Genomic DNA, 18,996 nt, shown 5'->3' with positions numbered 1-18,996 from the left:
TTTTTAAGGCTGGGCTTCTGTTGCAATATAACTTTTCAAAATGTTTTCCAATTGACTGAAACTCCATTGCACAAAACGAGCATGTCATTAATCGTCGATTTAGAGTGGACTGCATTGCCCAGTGTGTGCATTGAGGAGCACATGTTCGTCTTTACTGGGGAGCAAGTTTGCACTCATTAATGTGGCAAAACATTCAAATCCGTAAGTGGGTGAACATTAAAGTCCTAGATGCTGCAAATCTCTATATCTGGATACGGAATGACTGAAAAAAGTTATGTCTCCAGTGTCAAAATGTGTGTAATGCACTAGTTATTCATTTCCTTTATTGACCAGTGAGGTAGCCATGTATGGAGGTGCTGTAGAGTGAAAATCAAGTTTCAAATGGGCAGTGATCCCTGTGCCTGGATAGCTCAGTCGGTAGAGCATCAGACTTTTAATCTGAGGGTCCAGGGTTCAAGTCCCTGTTCAGGCGTATCTTTGCTTCTTTTACAAAAAATTTAGCAGGAAATATGAATTGCTCATTCTAATATGTGCTATTTCTGATGGCATCGCAACCTTGGGCAATATGACTCTAAGGTAGTGGAGTCCAGAATTCTTGGATGCTTTGCCAACGTTTCAAGCCTGACTGTGCTTCTAAATAGCATGAAATAACAATCTTTGTACAAAGTTTTAATATTGGGGAGACAGATTGGTTGAAAAAAAAGCAGACAGGTGCTGCTGAGATTCGAACTCAGGATCTCCTGTTTACTAGACAGGCGCTTTAACCAACTAAGCCACAGCACCTCTTTTGCATCTGATCTCCTGTCCTTCCTCATGTAATCATTTAGAAGTGAAATCCACTTTTTTTAAGGCTGGGCTTCTGTTGCAATATAACTTTGCAAAATGTTTTCCAATTGACTGAAACTCCATTGCACAAAACGAGCATGTCATTAATCGTCGATTTAGAGTGGACTGCATTGCCCAGTTTGTGCATTGAGGAGCACATGTTCGTCTTTACTGGGGAGCAAGTTTGCACTCATGAATGTGGCAAAACATTCAAATCCGTAAGTGGGTGAACATTAAAGTCCTAGATGCTGCAAATCTCTATATCTGGATACGGAATGACTGAAAAAAGTTATGTCTCCAGTGTCAAAATGTGTGTAATGCACTAGTAATTCATTTCCTTTATTGACCAGTGAGGTAGCCATGTATGGAGGTGCTGTAGAGTGAAAATCAAGTTTCAAATGGGCAGTGATCCTTGTGCCTGGATAGCTCAGTCGGTAGAGCATCAGACTTTTAATCTGAGGGTCCAGGGTTCAAGTCCCTGTTCAGGCGTACCTTTGCTTCTTTTACAAAAAATTAAGCAGGAAATATGAATTGCTCATTCTAATATGTGCTATTTCTGATGGCATCGCAACCTTGGGCAATATGACTCTAAGGTAGTGGAGTCCAGAGTTCTTGGATGCTTTGCCAACATATCAAGTCTGACTGTGCTTCTAAATAGCATGAAATAGCAATCTTTGTACAAAGTTTTAATATTGGGGAGACAGATTGGTCGAAAAAAAGCAGACAGGCGCTGCTGAGATTCGAACTCAGGATCTCCTGTTTACTAGACAGGCGCTTTAACCAACTAAGCCACAGCACCTTTTTTGCATCTGGTCTCCTTTCCTTCCTCATGTAATCATTTAGAAGTGAAATCCACTTTTTTAAGGCTGGGCTTCTGTTGCAATATAACTTTTCAAAATGTTTTCCAATTGACTGAAACTCCATTGCACAAAACGAGCATGTCATTAATCGTCGATTTAGAGTGGACTGCATTGCCCAGTGTGTGCATTGAGGAGCACATGTTCGTCTTTACTGGGGAGCAAGTTTGCACTCATTAATGTGGCAAAACATTCAAATCCGTAAGTGGGTGAACATTAAAGTCCTAGATGCTGCAAATCTCTATATCTGGATACGGAATGACTGAAAAAAGTTATGTCTCCAGTGTCAAAATGTGTGTAATGCACTAGTAATTCATTTCCTTTATTGACCAGTGAGGTAGCCATGTATGGAGGTGCTGTAGAGTGCATCAGACTTTTAATCTTAGGGTCCAGGGTTCAAGTCCCTGTTCAGGCGTATCTTTGCTTCTTTTACAAAAAATTTAGCAGGAAATATGAATTGCTCATTCTAATATGTGCTATTTCTGATGGCATCGCAACCTTGGGCAATATGACTCTAAGGTAGTAGAGTCCAGAATTCTTGGATGCTTTGCCAACGTTTCAAGCCTGACTGTGCTTCTAAATAGCATGAAATAACAATCTTTGTACAAAGTTTTAATATTGGGGAGACAGATTGGTTGAAAAAAAAGCAGACAGGTGCTGCTGAGATTCGAACTCAGGATCTCCTGTTTACTAGACAGGCGCTTTAACCAACTAAGCCACAGCACCTCTTTTGCATCTGATCTCCTGTCCTTCATCATGTAATCATTTAGAAGTGAAATCCACTTTTTTTAAGGCTGGGGTTCTGTTGCAATATAACTTTACAAAATGTTTTCCAATTGACTGAAACTCCATTGCACAAAACGAGCATGTCATTAATCGTCGATTTAGAGTGGACTGCATTGCCCAGTGTGTGCATTGAGGAGCACATGTTCGTCTTTACTGGGGAGCAAGTTTGCACTCATGAATGTGGCAAAACATTCAAATCCGTAAGTGGGTGAACATTAAAGTCCTAGATGCTGCAAATCTCTATATCTGGATACGGAATGACTGAAAAAAGTTATGTCTCCAGTGTCAAAATGTGTGTAATGCACTAGTAATTCATTTCCTTTATTGACCAGTGAGGTAGCCATGTATGGAGGTGCTGTAGAGTGAAAATCAAGTTTCAAATGGCAGTCATCCATCTGCCTGGATAGCTCAGTCGGTAGAGCATCAGACTTTTAATCTGAGGGTCCAGGGTTCAAGTCCCTGTTCAGGCGTACCTTTGCTTCTTTTACAAAAAATTTAGCAGGAAATATGAATTGCTCATTCTAATATGTGCTATTTCTGATGGCATCGCAACCTTGGGCAATATGACTCTAAGGTAGTGGAGTCCAGAGTTCTTGGATGCTTTGCCAACATATCAAGCCTGACTGTGCTTCTAAATAGCATGAAATAGCAATCTTTGTACAAAGTTTTAATATTGGGGAGACAGATTGGTCGAAAAAAAGCAGACAGGCGCTGCTGAGATTCGAACTCAGGATCTCCTGTTTACTAGACAGGCGCTTTAACCAACTAAGCCACAGCACCTTTTTCGCATCTGGTCTCCTTTCCTTCCTCATGTAATCATTTAGAAGTGAAATCCACTTTTTTAAGGCTGGGCTTCTGTTGCAATATAACTTTTAAAATGTTTTCCAATTGACTGAAACTCCATTGCACAAAACGAGCATGTCATTAATCGTCGATTTAGAGTGGACTGCATTGCCCAGTGTGTGCATTGAGGAGCACATGTTCGTCTTTACTGGGGAGCAAGTTTGCACTCATTAATGTGGCAAAACATTCAAATCCGTAAGTGGGTGAACATTAAAGTCCTAGATGCTGCAAATCTCTATATCTGGATACGGAATGACTGAAAAAAGTTATGTCTCCAGTGTCAAAATGTGTGTAATGCACTAGTAATTCATTTCCTTTATTGACCAGTGAGGTAGCCATGTATGGAGGTGATGTAGAGTGAAAATCAAGTTTCAAATGGCAGTGATCCATCTGCCTGGATAGCTCAGTCGGTAGAGCATCAGACTTTTAATCTGAGGGTCCAGGATTCAAGTCCCTGTTCAGGCGTACCTTTGCTTCTTTTACAAAAAATTAAGCAGGAAATATGAATTGCTCATTCTAATATGTGCTATTTCTGATGGCATCGCAACCTTGGGCAATATGACTCTAAGGTAGTGGAGTCCAGAGTTCTTGGATGCTTTGCCAACATATCAAGCCTGACTGTGCTTCTAAATAGCATGAAATAGCAATCTTTGTACAAAGTTTTAATATTGGGGAGACAGATTGGTCGAAAAAAAGCAGACAGGCGCTGCTGAGATTCGAACTCAGGATCTCCTGTTTACTAGACAGGCGCTTTAACCAACTAAGCCACAGCACCTTTTTTGCATCTGGTCTCCTTTCCTTCCTCATGTAATCATTTAGAAGTGAAATCCACTTTTTTAAGGCTGGGCTTCTGTTGCAATATAACTTTTCAAAATGTTTTCCAATTGACTGAAACTCCATTGCACAAAACGAGCATGTCATTAATCGTCGATTTAGAGTGGACTGCATTGCCGAGTGTGTGCATTGAGGAGCACATGTTCGTCTTTACTGGGGAGCAAGTTTGCACTCATGAATGTGGCAAAACATTAAAATCCGTAAGTGGGTGAACATTAAAGTCCTAGATGCTGCAAATCGCTATATCTGGATACGGAATGACTGAAAAAAGTTATGTCTCCAGTGTCAATATGTGTGTAATGCACTAGTAATTCATTTCCTTTATTGACCAGTGAGGTAGCCATGTATGGAGGTGCTGTAGAGTGAAAATCAAGTTTCAAATGGGCAGTGATCCATGTGCCTGGATAGCTCAGTCGGTAGAGCATCAGACTTTTAATCTGAGGGTCCAGGGTTCAAGTTCCTGTTCAGGCGTACCTTTGCTTCTTTTACAAAAAATTAAGCAGGAAATATGAATTGCCCATTCTAATATGTGCTATTTCTGATGGCATCGCAACCTTGGGCAATATGACTCTAAGGTAGTGGAGTCCAGAGTTCTTGGATGCTTTGCCAACATTTCAAGCCTGACTGTGCTTCTAAATAGCATGAAATAGCAATCTTTGTACAAAGTTTTAATATTGGGGAGACAGATTGGTCGAAAAAAAGCAGACAGGCGCTGCTGAGATTCAAACTCAGGATCTCCTGTTTACTAGACAGGCGCTTTAACCAACTAAGCCACAGCACCTTTTTTGCATCTGGTCTCCTTTCCTTCCTCATGTAATCATTTAGAAGTGAAATCCACTTTTTTAAGGCTGGGCTTCTGTTGCAATATAACTTTTCAAAATGTTTTCCAATTGACTGAAACTCCATTGCACAAAACGAGCATGTCATTAATCGTCGATTTAGAGTGGACTGCATTGCCCAGTGTGTGCATTGAGGAGCACATGTTCGTCTTTACTGGGGAGCAAGTTTGCACTCATTAATGTGGCAAAACATTCAAATCCGTAAGTGGGTGAACATTAAAGTCCTAGATGCTGCAAATCTCTATATCTGGATACGGAATGACTGAAAAAAGTTATGTCTCCAGTGTCAAAATGTGTGTAATGCACTAGTTATTCATTTCCTTTATTGACCAGTGAGGTAGCCATGTATGGAGGTGCTGTAGAGTGAAAATCAAGTTTCAAATGGGCAGTGATCCCTGTGCCTGGATAGCTCAGTCGGTAGAGCATCAGACTTTTAATCTGAGGGTCCAGGGTTCAAGTCCCTGTTCAGGCGTATCTTTGCTTCTTTTACAAAAAATTTAGCAGGAAATATGAATTGCTCATTCTAATATGTGCTATTTCTGATGGCATCGCAACCTTGGGCAATATGACTCTAAGGTAGTGGAGTCCAGAATTCTTGGATGCTTTGCCAACGTTTCAAGCCTGACTGTGCTTCTAAATAGCATGAAATAACAATCTTTGTACAAAGTTTTAATATTGGGGAGACAGATTGGTTGAAAAAAAAGCAGACAGGTGCTGCTGAGATTCGAACTCAGGATCTCCTGTTTACTAGACAGGCGCTTTAACCAACTAAGCCGCAGCACCTTTTTTGCATCTGGTCTCCTTTCCTTCCTCATGTAATCATTTAGAAGTGAAATCCACTTTTTTAAGGCTGGGCTTCTGTTGCAATATAACTTTTCAAAATGTTTTCCAATTGACTGAAACTCCATTGCACAAAACGAGCATGTCATTAATCGTCGATTTAGAGTGGACTGCATTGCCCAGTGTGTGCATTGAGGAGCACATGTTCGTCTTTACTGGGGAGCAAGTTTGCACTCATGAATGTGGCAAAACATTCAAATCCGTAAGTGGGTGAACATTAAAGTCCTAGATGCTGCAAATCTCTATATCTGGATACGGAATGACTGAAAAAAGTTATGTCTCCAGTGTCAAAATGTGTGTAATGCACTAGTAATTCATTTCCTTTATTGACCAGTGAGGTAGCCATGTATGGAGGTGCTGTAGAGTGAAAATCAAGTTTCAAATGGCAGTGATCCATCTGCCTGGATAGCTCAGTCGGTAGAGCATCAGACTTTTAATCTGAGGGTCCAGGGTTCAAGTCCCTGTTCAGGTGTATCTTTGCTTCTTTTACAAAAAATTTAGCAGGAAATATGAATTGCTCATTCTAATATGTGCTATTTCTGATGGCATCACAACCTTGGGCAATATGACTCTAAGGTAGTGGAGTCCAGAATTCTTGGATGCTTTGCCAACATTTCAAGCCTGACTGTGCTTCTAAATAGCATGAAATAACAATCTTTGTACAAAGTTTTAATATTGGGGAGACAGATTGGTCGAAAAAAAAGCAGACAGGCGCTGCTGAGATTCGAACTCAGGATCTCCTGTTTACTAGACAGGCGCTTTAACCAACTAAGCCACAGCACCTCTTTTGCATCTGATCTCCTGTCCTTCCTCATGTAATCATTTAGAAGTGAAATCCACTTTTTTTAAGGCTGGGCTTCTGTTGCAATATAACTTTACAAAATGTTTTCCAATTGACTGAAACTCCATTGCACAAAACGAGCATGTCATTAATCGTTGATTTAGAGTGGACTGCATTGCCCAGTGTGTGTATTGAGGAGCACATGTTTGCCTTTACTGGGGAGCAAGTTTGCACTCATGAATGTGGCAAAACATTCAAATCCGTAAGTGGGTGAACATTAAAGTCCTAGATGCTGCAAATCTCTATATCTGGATACGGAATGACTGAAAAAAGTTATGTCTCCAGTGTCAAAATGTGTGTAATGCACTAGTAATTCATTTCCTTTATTGACCAGTGAGGTAGCCATGTATGGAGGTGCTGTAGAGTGAAAATCAAGTTTCAAATGGGCAGTAATCCCTGTGCCTGGATAGCTCAGTCGGTAGAGCATCAGACTTTTAATCTGAGGGTCCAGGGTTCAAGTCCCTGTTCAGGCGTACCTTTGCTTCTTTTACAAAAAATTAAGCAGGAAATATGAATTGCTCATTCTAATATGTGCTATTTCTGATGGCATCGCAACCTTGGGCAATATGACTCTAAGGTAGTGGAGTCCAGAGTTCTTGGATGCTTTGCCAACATTTCAAGCCTGACTGTGCTTCTAAATAGCATGAAATAGCAATCTTTGTACAAAGTTTTAATATTGGGGAGACAGATTGGTCGAAAAAAAAGCAGACAGGCGCTGCTGAGATTCGAACTCAGGATCTCCTGTTTACTAGACAGGCGCTTTAACCAACTAAGCCGCAGCACCTTTTTTGCATCTGGTCTCCTTTCCTTCCTCATGTAATCATTTAGAAGTGAAATCCACTTTTTTAAGGCTGGGCTTCTGTTGCAATATAACTTTTCAAAATGTTTTCCAATTGACTGAAACTCCATTGCACAAAACGAGCATGTCATTAATCGTCGATTTAGAGTGGACTGCATTGCCCAGTGTGTGCATTGAGGAGCACATGTTCGTCTTTACTGGGGAGCAAGTTTGCACTCATGAATGTGGCAAAACATTCAAATCCGTAAGTGGGTGAACATTAAAGTCCTAGATGCTGCAAATCTCTATATCTGGATACGGAATGACTGAAAAAAGTTATGTCTCCAGTGTCAAAATGTGTGTAATGCACTAGTAATTCATTTCCTTTATTGACCAGTGAGGTAGCCATGTGTGGAGGTGCTGTAGAGTGAAAATCAAGTTTCAAATGGCAGTGATCCATCTGCCTGGATAGCTCAGTCGGTAGAGCATCAGACTTTTAATCTGAGGGTCCAGGGTTCAAGTCCCTGTTCAGGCGTACCTTTGCTTCTTTTACAAAAAATTAAGCAGGAAATATGAATTGCTCATTCTAATATGTGCTATTTCTGATGGCATCGCAACCTTGGGCAATATGACTCTAAGGTAGTGGAGTCCAGAGTTCTTGGATGCTTTGCCAACATTTCAAGCCTGACTGTGCTTCTAAATAGCATGAAATAGCAATCTTTGTACAAAGTTTTAATATTGGGGAGACAGATTGGTCGAAAAAAAAGCAGACAGGCGCTGCTGAGATTCGAACTCAGGATCTCCTGTTTACTAGACAGGCGCTTTAACCAACTAAGCCACAGCACCTTTTTTGCATCTGGTCTCCTTTCCTTCCTCATGTAATCATTTAGAAGTGAAATCCACTTTTTTAAGGCTGGGCTTCTGTTGCAATATAACTTTTCAAAATGTTTTCCAATTGACTGAAACTCCATTGCACAAAACGAGCATGTCATTAATCGTCGATTTAGAGTGGACTGCATTGCCCAGTGTGTGCATTGAGGAGCACATGTTCGTCTTTACTGGGGAGCAAGTTTGCACTCATGAATGTCGCAAAACATTCAAATCCGTAAGTGGGTGAACATTAAAGTCCTAGATGCTGCAAATCTCTATATCTGGATACGGAATGACTGAAAAAAGTTATGTCTCCAGTGTCAAAATGTGTGTAATGCACTAGTAATTCATTTCCTTTATTGACCAGTGAGGTAGCCATGTATGGAGGTGCTGTAGAGTGAAAATCAAGTTTCAAATGGGCAGTGATCCTTGTGCCTGGATAGCTCAGTTGGTAGAGCATCAGACTTTTAATCTGAGGGTCCAGGGTTCAAGTCCCTGTTCAGGCGTACCTTTGCTTCTTTTACAAAAAATTAAGCAGGAAATATGAATTGCTCATTCTAATATGTGCTATTTCTGATGGCATCGCAACCTTGGGCAATATGACTCTAAGGTAGTGGAGTCCAGAGTTCTTGGATGCTTTGCCAACATTTCAAGCCTGACTGTGCTTCTAAATAGCATGAAATAGCAATCTTTGTACATTAATATTGGGGAGACAGATTGGTCGAAAAAAAGCAGACAGGCGCTGCTGAGATTCAAACTCAGGATCTCCTGTTTACTAGACAGGCGCTTTAACCAACTAAGCCACAGCACCTTTTTTGCATCTGCTCTCCTTTCCTTCCTCATGTAATCATTTAGAAGTGAAATCCACTTTTTTAAGGCTGGGCTTCTGTTGCAATATAACTTTTCAAAATGTTTTCCAATTGACTGAAACTCCATTGCACAAAACGAGCATGTCATTAATCGTCGATTTAGAGTGGACTGCATTGCCCAGTGTGTGCATTGAGGAGCACATGTTCGTCTTTACTGGGGAGCAAGTTTGCACTCATGAATGTGGCAAAACATTCAAATCCGTAAGTGGGTGAACATTAAAGTCCTAGATGCTGCAAATCTCTATATCTGGATACGGAATGACTGAAAAAAGTTATGTCTCCAGTGTCAAAATGTGTGTAATGCACTAGTAATTCATTTCCTTTATTGACCAGTGAGGTAGCCATGTATGGAGGTGCTGTAGAGTGAAAATCAAGTTTCAAATGGGCAGTGATCCCTGTGCCTGGATAGCTCAGTCGGTAGAGCATCAGACTTTTAATCTGAGGGTCCAGGGTTCAAGTCCCTGTTCAGGCGTACCTTTGCTTCTTTTACAAAAAATTAAGCAGGAAATATGAATTGCTCATTCTAATATGTGCTATTTCTGATGGCATCGCAACCTTGGGCAATATGACTCTAAGGTAGTGGAGTCCAGAGTTCTTGGATGCTTTGCCAACATATCAAGCCTGACTGTGCTTCTAAATAGCATGAAATAGCAATCTTTGTACAAAGTTTTAATATTGGGGAGACAGATTGGTCGAAAAAAAGCAGACAGGCGCTGCTGAGATTCGAACTCAGGATCTCCTGTTTACTAGACAGGCGCTTTAACCAACTAAGCCACAGCACCTTTTTTGCATCTGGTCTCCTTTCCTTCCTCATGTAATCATTTAGAAGTGAAATCCACTTTTTTAAGGCTGGGCTTCTGTTGCAATATAACTTTTAAAATGTTTTCCAATTGACTGAAACTCCATTGCACAAAACGAGCATGCCATTAATCGTCGATTTAGAGTGGACTGCATTGCCCAGTGTGTGCATTGAGGAGCACATGTTCGTCTTTACTGGGGAGCAAGTTTGCACTCATTAATGTGGCAAAACATTCAAATCCGTAAGTGGGTGAACATTAAAGTCCTAGATGCTGCAAATCTCTATATCTGGATACGGAATGACTGAAAAAAGTTATGTCTCCAGTGTCAAAATGTGTGTAATGCACTAGTAATTCATTTCCTTTATTGACCAGTGAGGTAGCCATGTATGGAGGTGCTGTAGAGTGAAAATCAAGTTTCAAATGGGCAGTGATCCCTGTGCCTGGATAGCTCAGTCAGTAGGGCATCAGACTTTTAATCTGAGGGTCCAGGGTTCAAGTCCCTGTTCAGGCGTATCTTTGCTTCTTTTACAAAAAATTTAGCAGGAAATATGAATTGCTCATTCTAATATGTGCTATTTCTGATGGCATCGCAACCTTGGGCAATATGACTCTAAGGTAGTGGAGTCCGGAATTCTTGGATGATTTGCCAACATTTCAAGCCTGACTGTGCTTCTAAATAGCATGAAATAACAATCTTTGTACAAAGTTTTAATATTGGGGAGACAGATTGGTCGAAAAAAAAAGCAGACAGGCGCTGCTGAGATTCGAACTCAGGATCTCCAGTTTACTAGACAGGCGCTTTAACCAACTAAGCCACAGCACCTCTTTTGCATCTGATCTCCTGTCCTTCCTCATGTAATCATTTAGAAGTGAAATCCACTTTTTTTAAGGCTGGGCTTCTGAAATTTTGCACTCATGAATGTGGCAAAACATTCAAATCCGTAAGTGGGTGAACATTAAAGTCCTAGATGCTGCAAATCTCTATATCTGGATACGGAATGACTGAAAAAAGTTATGTCTCCAGTGTCAAAATGTGTGTAATGCACTAGTAATTCATTTCCTTTATTGACCAGTGAGGTAGCCATGTATGGAGGTGCTGTAGAGTGAAAATCAAGTTTCAAATGGGCAGTGATCCTTGTGCCTGGATAGCTCAGTCGGTAGAGCATCAGACTTTTAATCTGAGGGTCCAGGGTTCAAGTCCCTGTTCAGGCGTACCTTTGCTTCTTTTACAAAAAATTAAGCAGGAAATATGAATTGCTCATTCTAATATGTGCTATTTCTGATGGCATCGCAACCTTGGGCAATATGACTCTAAGGTAGTGGAGTCCAGAGTTTTTGGATGCTTTGCCAACATTTCAAGCCTGACTGTGCTTCTAAATAGCATGAAATAGCAATCTTTGTACAAAGTTTTAATATTGGGGAGACAGATTGGTCGAAAAAAAAGCAGACAGGCGCTGCTGAGATTCGAACTCAAGATCTCCTGTTTACTAGACAGGCGCTTTAACCAACTAAGCCACAGCACCTTTTTTGCATCTGGTTTCCTTTCCTTCCTCATGTAATCATTTAGAAGTGAAATCCACTTTTTTAAGGCTGGGCTTCTATTGCAATATAACTTTTCAAAATGTTTTCCAATTGACTGAAACTCCATTGCACAAAACGAGCATGTCATTAATCGTCGATTTAGAGTGGACTGCATTGCCCAGTGTGTGCATTGAGGAGCACATGTTCGTCTTTACTGGGGAGCAAGTTTGCACTCATGAATATGGCAAAACATTAAAATCCGTAAGTGGGTGAACATTAAAGTCCTAGATGCTGCAAATCGCTATATCTGGATACGGAATGACTGAAAAAAGTTATGTCTCCAGTGTCAAAATGTGTGTAATGCACTAGTAATTCATTTCCTTTATTGACCAGTGAGGTAGCCATGTATGGAGGTGCTGTAGAGTGAAAATCAAGTTTCAAAAGGCAGTGATCCATCTGCCTGGATAGCTCAGTCGGTAGAGCATCAGACTTTTAATCTGAGGGTCCAGGGTTCAAGTCCCTGTTCAGGCGTACCTTTGCTTCTTTTACAAAAAATTAAGCAGGAAATATGAATTGCTCATTCTAATATGTGCTATTTCTGATGGCATCGCAACCTTGGCCAATATGACTCTAAGGTAGTGGAGTCCAGAATTCTTGGATGCTTTGCCAACATATCAAGCCTGACTGTGCTTCTAAATAGCATGAAATAGCAATCTTTGTACATTAATATTGGGGAGACAGATTGGTCGAAAAAAAGCAGACAGGCGCTGCTGAGATTCGAACTCAGGATCTCCTGTTTACTAGACAGGTGCTTTAACCAACTAAGCCACAGCACCACTTTTGCATCTGATCTCCTGTCCTTCCTCATGTAATCATTTAGAAGTGAAATCCACTTTTTTTAAGGCTGGGCTTCTGTTGCAATATAACTTTACAAAATGTTTTCCAATTGACTGAAACTCCATTGCACAAAACGAGCATGTCATTAATCGTCGATTTAGAGTGGACTGCATTGCCCAGTGTGTGCATTGAGGAGCACATGTTCGTCTTTACTGGGGAGCAAGTTTGCACTCATGAATGTGGCAAAACATTCAAATCCGTAAGTGGGTGAACATTAAAGTCCTAGATGCTGCAAATCTCTATATCTGGATACGGAATGACTGAAAAAAGTTATGTCTCCAGTGTCAAAATGTGTGTAATGCACTAGTAATTCATTTCCTTTATTGACCAGTGAGGTAGCCATGTATGGAGGTGCTGTAGAGTGAAAATCAAGTTTCAAATGGCAGTGATCCATCTGCCTGGATAGCTCAGTCGGTAGAGCATCAGACTTTTAATCTGAGGGTCCAGGGTTCAAGTCCCTGTTCAGGCGTACCTTTGCTTCTTTTACAAAAAATTAAGCAGGAAATATGAATTGCTCATTCTAATATGTGCTATTTCTGATGGCATCGCAACCTTGGGCAATATGACTCTAAGGTAGTGGAGTCCAGAGTTCTTGGATGCTTTGCCAACATATCAAGCCTGACTGTGCTTCTAAATAGCATGAAATAGCAATCTTTGTACAAAGTTTTAATATTGGGGAGACAGATTGGTCGAAAAAAAGCAGACAGGCGCTGCTGAGATTCGAACTCAGGATCTCCTGTTTACTAGACAGGCGCTTTAACCAACTAAGCCACAGCACCTTTTTTGCATCTGGTCTCCTTTCCTTCCTCATGTAATCATTTAGAAGTGAAATCCACTTTTTTAAGGCTGGGCTTCTGTTGCAATATAACTTTTCAAAATGTTTTCCAATTGACTGAAACTCCATTGCACAAAACGAGCATGTCATTAATCGTCGATTTAGAGTGGACTGCATTGCCCAGTGTGTGCATTGAGGAGCACATGTTCGTCTTTACTGGGGAGCAAGTTTGCCCTCATGAATGTGGCAAAACATTCAAATCCGTAAGTGGGTGAACATTAAAGTCCTAGATGCTGCAAATCTCTATATCTGGATACGGAATGACTGAAAAAAGTTATGTCTCCAGTGTCAAAATGTGTGTAATGCACTAGTAATTCATTTCCTTTATTGACCAGTGAGGTAGCCATGTATGGAGGTGCTGTAGAGTGAAAATCAAGTTTCAAATTGGCAGTGATCCTTGTGCCTGGATAGCTCAGTTGGTAGAGCATCAGACTTTTAATCTGAGGGTCCAGGGTTCAAGTCCCTGTTCAGGCGTACCTTTGCTTCTTTTACAAAAAATTAAGCAGGAAATATGAATTGCTCATTCTAATATGTGCTATTTCTGATGGCATCGCAACCTTGGGCAATATGACTCTAAGGTAGTGGAGTCCAGAGTTCTTGGATGCTTTGCCAACATTTCAAGCCTGACTGTGCTTCTAAATAGCATGAAATAGCAATCTTTGTACAAAGTTTTAATATTGGGGAGACAGATTGGTCGAAAAAAAAGCAGACAGGCGCTGCTGAGATTCGAACTCAGGATCTCCTATTTACTAGACAGGCGCTTTAACCAACTAAGCCACAGCACCTTTTTTGCATCTGCTCTCCTTTCCTTCCTCATGTAATCATTTAGAAGTGAAATCCACTTTTTTAAGGCTGGGCTTCTATTGCAATATAACTTTTCAAAATGTTTTCCAATTGACTGAAACTCCATTGCACAAAACGAGCATGTCATTAATCGTCGATTTAGAGTGGACTTCATTGCCCAGTGTGTGCATTGAGGAGCACATGTTCGTCTTTACTGGGGAGCAAGTTTGCACTCATGAATGTGGCAAAACATTCAAATCCGTAAGTGGGTGAACATTAAAGTCCTAGATGCTGCAAATCTCTATATCTGGATACGGAATGACTGAAAAAAGTTATGTCTCCAGTGTCAAAATGTGTGTAATGCACTAGTAATTCATTTCCTTTATTGACCAGTGAGGTAGCCATGTATGGAGGTGCTGTAGAGTGAAAATCAAGTTTCAAATGGGCAGTGATCCCTGTGCCTGGATAGCTCAGTCGGTAGAGCATCAGACTTTTAATCTGAGGGTCCAGGGTTCAAGTTCCTGTTCAGGCGTACCTTTGCTTCTTTTACAAAAAATTAAGCAGGAAATATGAATTGCCCATTCTAATATGTGCTATTTCTGATGGCATCGCAACCTTGGGCAATATGACTCTAAGGTAGTGGAGTCCAGAGTTCTTGGATACTTTGCCAACATTTCAAGCCTGACTGTGCTTCTAAATAGCATGAAATAGCAATCTTTGTACAAAGTTTTAATATTGGGGAGACAGATTGGTCGAAAAAAAAGCAGACAGGCGCTGCTGAGATTCGAACTCAGGATCTCCTGTTTACTAGACAGGCGCTTTAACCAACTAAGCCACAGCACCTTTTTTGCATCTGGTCTCCTTTCCTTCCTCATGTAATCATTTAGAAGTGAAATCCACTTTTTTAAGGCTGGGCTTCTGTTGCAATATAACTTTTCAAAATGTTTTCCAATTGACTGAAACTCCATTGCACAAAACGAGCATGTCATTAATCTTCGATTTAGAGTGGACTGCATTGCCCAGTGTGTGCATTGAGGAGCACATGTTCGTCTTTACTGGGGAGCAAGTTTGCACTCATGAATGTGGCAAAACATTCAAATCCGTAAGTGGGTGAACATTAAAGTCCTAGATGCTGCAAATCTCTATATCTGGATACGGAATGACTGAAAAAAGTTATGTCTCCAGTGTCAAAATGTGTGTAATGCACTAGTAATTCATTTCCTTTATTGACCAGTGAGGTAGCCATGTATGGAGGTGCTGTAGAGTGAAAATCAAGTTTCAAATGGCAGTGATCCATCTGCCTGGATAGCTCAGTCGGTAGAGCATCAGACTTTTAATCTGAGGGTCCAGGGTTCAAGTCCCTGTTCAGGCGTACCTTTGCTTCTTTTACAAAAAATTAAGCAGGAAATATGAATTGCTCATTCTAATATGTGCTATTTCTGATGGCATCGCAACCTTGGGCAATATGACTCTAAGGTAGTGGAGTCCAGAGTTCTTGGATGCTTTGCCAACATATCAAGCCTGACTGTGCTTCTAAATAGCATGAAATAGCAATCTTTGTACAAAGTTTTAATATTGGGGAGACAGATTGGTCGAAAAAAAGCAGACAGGCGCTGCTGAGATTCAAACTCAGGATCTCCTGTTTACTAGACAGGCGCTTTAACCAACTAAGCCACAGCACCTTTTTTGCATCTGGTCTCCTTTCCTTCCTCATGTAATCATTTAGAAGTGAAATCCACTTTTTTAAGGCTGGGCTTCTGTTGCAATATAACTTTTCAAAATGTTTTCCAATTGACTGAAACTCCATTGCACAAAACGAGCATGTCATTAATCGTCGATTTAGAGTGGACTGCATTGCCCAGTGTGTGCATTGAGGAGCACATGTTCGTCTTTACTGGGGAGCAAGTTTGCACTCATGAATGTGGCAAAACATTCAAATCCGTAAGTGGGTGAACATTAAAGTCCTAGATGCTGCAAATCTCTATATCTGGATACGGAATGACTGAAAAAAGTTATGTCTCCAGTGTCAAAATGTGTGTAATGCACTAGTAATTCATTTCCTTTATTGACCAGTGAGGTAGCCATGTATGGAGGTGCTGTAGAGTGAAAATCAAGTTTCAAATGGGCAGTGATCCCTGTGCCTGGATAGCTCAGTCGGTAGAGCATCAGACTTTTAATCTGAGGGTCCAGGGTTCAAGTCCCTGTTCAGGCGTATCTTTGCTTCTTTTACAAAAAATTTAGCAGGAAATATGAATTGCTCATTCTAATATGTGCTATTTCTGATGGCATCGCAACCTTGGGCAATATGACTCTAAGGTAGTGGAGTCCAGAATTCTTGGATGCTTTGCCAACATTTCAAGCCTGACTGTGCTTCTAAATAGCATGAAATAACAATCTTTGTACAAAGTTTTAATATTGGGGAGACAGATTGGTCGAAAAAAAAGCAGACAGGCGCTGCTGAGATTCGAACTCAGGATCTCCAGTTTACTAGACAGGCGCTTTAACCAACTAAGCCACAGCACCTCTTTTGCATCTGATCTCCTGTCCTTCCTCATGTAATCATTTAGAAGTGAAATCCACTTTTTTTAAGGCTGGGCTTCTGAAATTTTGCACTCATGAATGTGGCAAAACATTCAAATCCGTAAGTGGGTGAACATTAAAGTCCTAGATGCTGCAAATCTCTATATCTGGATACGGAATGACTGAAAAAAGTTATGTCTCCAGTGTCAAAATGTGTGTAATGCACTAGTAATTCATTTCCTTTATTGACCAGTGAGGTAGCCATGTATGGAGGTGCTGTAGAGTGAAAATCAAGTTTCAAATGGGCAGTGATCCTTGTGCCTGGATAGCTCAGTCGGTAGAGCATCAGACTTTTAATCTGAGGGTCCAGGGTTCAAGTCCCTGTTCAGGCGTACCTTTGCTTCTTTTACAAAAAATTAAGCAGGAAATATGAATTGCTCATTCTAATATGTGCTATTTCTGATGGCATCGCAACCTTGGGCAATATGACTCTAAGGTAGTGGAGTCCAGAGTTTTTGGATGCTTTGCCAACATTTCAAGCCTGACTGTGCTTCTAAATAGCATGAAATAGCAATCTTTGTACAAAGTTTTAATATTGGGGAGACAGATTGGTCGAAAAAAAAGCAGACAGGCGCTGCTGAGATTCGAACTCAAGATCTCCTGTTTACTAGACAGGCGCTTTAACCAACTAAGCCACAGCACCTTTTTTGCATCCGGTTTCCTTTCCTTCCTCATGTAATCATTTAGAAGTGAAATCCACTTTTTTAAGGCTGGGCTTCTATTGCAATATAACTTTTCAAAATGTTTTCCAATTGACTGAAACTCCATTGCACAAAACGAGCATGTCATTAATCGTCGATTTAGAGTGGACTGCATTGCCCAGTGTGTGCATTGAGGAGCACATGTTCGTCTTTACTGGGGAGCAAGTTTGCACTCATGAATATGGCAAAACATTAAAATCCGTAAGTGGGTGAACATTAAAGTCCTAGATGCTGCAAATCGCTATATCTGGATACGGAATGACTGAAAAAAGTTATGTCTCCAGTGTCAAAATGTGTGTAATGCACTAGTAATTCATTTCCTTTATTGACCAGTGAGGTAGCCATGTATGGAGGTGCTGTAGAGTGAAAATCAAGTTTCAAATGGGCAGTGATCCCTGTGCCTGGATAGCTCAGTGGGTAGAGCATCAGACTTTTAATCTGAGGGTCCAGGGTTCAAGTCCCTGTTCAAGCGTATCTTTGCTTCTTTTACAAAAAATTTAGCAGGAAATATGAATTGCTCATTCTAATATGTGCTATTTCTGATGGCATCGCAACCTTGGCCAATATGACTCTAAGGTAGTGGAGTCCAGAATTCTTGGATGCTTTGCCAACATTTCAAGCCTGACTGTGCTTCTAAATAGCATGAAATAGCAATCTTTGTACAAAGTTTTAATATTGGGGAGACAGATTGGTCGAAAAAAAAGCAGACAGGCGCTGCTGAGATTCGAACTCAGGATCTCCTGTTTACTAGACAGGCGCTTTAACCAACTAAGCCACAGCACCACTTTTGCATCTGATCTCCTGTCCTTCCTCATGTAATCATTTAGAAGTGAAATCCACTTTTTTTAAGGCTGGGCTTCTGTTGCAATATAACTTTACAAAATGTTTTCCAATTGACTGAAACTCCATTGCACAAAACGAGCATGTCATTAATCGTTGATTTAGAGTGGACTGCATTGCCCAGTGTGTGCATTGAGGAGCACATGTTCGTCTTTACTGGGGAGCAAGTTTGCACTCATGAATGTGGCAAAACATTCAAATCCGTAAGTGGGTGAACATTAAAGTCCTAGATGCTGCAAATCTCTATATCTGGATACGGAATGACTGAAAAAAGTTATGTCTCCAGTGTCAAAATGTGTGTAATGCACTAGTAATTCATTTCCTTTATTGACCAGTGAGGTAGCCATGTGTGGAGGTGCTGTAGAGTGAAAATCAAGTTTCAAATGGCAGTGATCCATCTGCCTGGATAGCTCAGTCGGTAGAGCATCAGACTTTTAATCTGAGGGTCCAGGGTTCAAGTCCCTGTTCAGGCGTACCTTTGCTTCTTTTACAAAAAATTAAGCAGGAAATATGAATTGCTCATTCTAATATGTGCTATTTCTGATGGCATCGCAACCTTGGGCAATATGACTCTAAGGTAGTGGAGTCCAGAGTTCTTGGATGCTTTGCCAACATATCAAGCCTGACTGTGCTTCTAAATAGCATGAAATAGCAATCTTTGTACAAAGTTTTAATATTGGGGAGACAGATTGGTCGAAAAAAAGCAGACAGGCGCTGCTGAGATTCGAACTCAGGATCTCCTGTTTACTAGACAGGCGCTTTAACCAACTAAGCCACAGCACCTTTTTTGCATCTGGTCTCCTTTCCTTCCTCATGTAATCATTTAGAAGTGAAATCCACTTTTTTAAGGCTGGGCT

The 18,996-nt window shown here is 40.8% G+C and overlaps 14 non-coding genes across 14 annotated transcripts; 2 read left to right on the top strand and 12 right to left on the bottom strand.

Moving 5' to 3' along the window:
• Nucleotides 1–709: 709 nt before the first annotated feature.
• On the bottom strand, nt 710–783 carry TRNAT-AGU (transfer RNA threonine (anticodon AGU)). The gene has a single exon. It is a non-coding gene; the product is annotated as a tRNA-Thr (tRNA).
• Nucleotides 784–1,550: 767 nt separating this feature from the next.
• On the bottom strand, nt 1,551–1,624 carry TRNAT-AGU (transfer RNA threonine (anticodon AGU)). The gene has a single exon. It is a non-coding gene; the product is annotated as a tRNA-Thr (tRNA).
• A 710-nt stretch (nt 1,625–2,334) lies between these two features.
• Nucleotides 2,335–2,408, bottom strand: TRNAT-AGU (transfer RNA threonine (anticodon AGU)). Its single transcript has one exon. It is a non-coding gene; the product is annotated as a tRNA-Thr (tRNA).
• Nucleotides 2,409–3,174: 766 nt separating this feature from the next.
• On the bottom strand, nt 3,175–3,248 carry TRNAT-AGU (transfer RNA threonine (anticodon AGU)). Its single transcript has one exon. It is a non-coding gene; the product is annotated as a tRNA-Thr (tRNA).
• A 764-nt stretch (nt 3,249–4,012) lies between these two features.
• Nucleotides 4,013–4,086, bottom strand: TRNAT-AGU (transfer RNA threonine (anticodon AGU)). Its single transcript has one exon. It is a non-coding gene; the product is annotated as a tRNA-Thr (tRNA).
• A 2,447-nt stretch (nt 4,087–6,533) lies between these two features.
• On the bottom strand, nt 6,534–6,607 carry TRNAT-AGU (transfer RNA threonine (anticodon AGU)). The gene has a single exon. It is a non-coding gene; the product is annotated as a tRNA-Thr (tRNA).
• A 1,608-nt stretch (nt 6,608–8,215) lies between these two features.
• TRNAT-AGU (transfer RNA threonine (anticodon AGU)) lies at nt 8,216–8,289 on the bottom strand. Its single transcript has one exon. It is a non-coding gene; the product is annotated as a tRNA-Thr (tRNA).
• Nucleotides 8,290–8,746: 457 nt separating this feature from the next.
• On the top strand, nt 8,747–8,819 carry TRNAK-UUU (transfer RNA lysine (anticodon UUU)). Its single transcript has one exon. It is a non-coding gene; the product is annotated as a tRNA-Lys (tRNA).
• A 1,071-nt stretch (nt 8,820–9,890) lies between these two features.
• Nucleotides 9,891–9,964, bottom strand: TRNAT-AGU (transfer RNA threonine (anticodon AGU)). Its single transcript has one exon. It is a non-coding gene; the product is annotated as a tRNA-Thr (tRNA).
• Nucleotides 9,965–13,105: 3,141 nt separating this feature from the next.
• On the bottom strand, nt 13,106–13,179 carry TRNAT-AGU (transfer RNA threonine (anticodon AGU)). Its single transcript has one exon. It is a non-coding gene; the product is annotated as a tRNA-Thr (tRNA).
• A 457-nt stretch (nt 13,180–13,636) lies between these two features.
• Nucleotides 13,637–13,709, top strand: TRNAK-UUU (transfer RNA lysine (anticodon UUU)). Its single transcript has one exon. It is a non-coding gene; the product is annotated as a tRNA-Lys (tRNA).
• Nucleotides 13,710–14,787: 1,078 nt separating this feature from the next.
• TRNAT-AGU (transfer RNA threonine (anticodon AGU)) lies at nt 14,788–14,861 on the bottom strand. Its single transcript has one exon. It is a non-coding gene; the product is annotated as a tRNA-Thr (tRNA).
• Nucleotides 14,862–18,008: 3,147 nt separating this feature from the next.
• TRNAT-AGU (transfer RNA threonine (anticodon AGU)) lies at nt 18,009–18,082 on the bottom strand. Its single transcript has one exon. It is a non-coding gene; the product is annotated as a tRNA-Thr (tRNA).
• A 766-nt stretch (nt 18,083–18,848) lies between these two features.
• TRNAT-AGU (transfer RNA threonine (anticodon AGU)) lies at nt 18,849–18,922 on the bottom strand. The gene has a single exon. It is a non-coding gene; the product is annotated as a tRNA-Thr (tRNA).
• Nucleotides 18,923–18,996: the final 74 nt, after the last annotated feature.

The sequence above is a fragment of the Ambystoma mexicanum genome, unplaced genomic scaffold (genome assembly GCF_040938575.1).
Source record: "Ambystoma mexicanum isolate Mex_15411 unplaced genomic scaffold, UKY_AmexF1_1 Mex_scaf1, whole genome shotgun sequence".
Classification (NCBI taxonomy): domain Eukaryota; kingdom Metazoa; phylum Chordata; class Amphibia; order Caudata; family Ambystomatidae; genus Ambystoma; species Ambystoma mexicanum.
The sequence above is the reverse complement of the archived record's forward strand: the minus strand, read 5'-3'. Positions and strand labels throughout refer to the sequence as shown.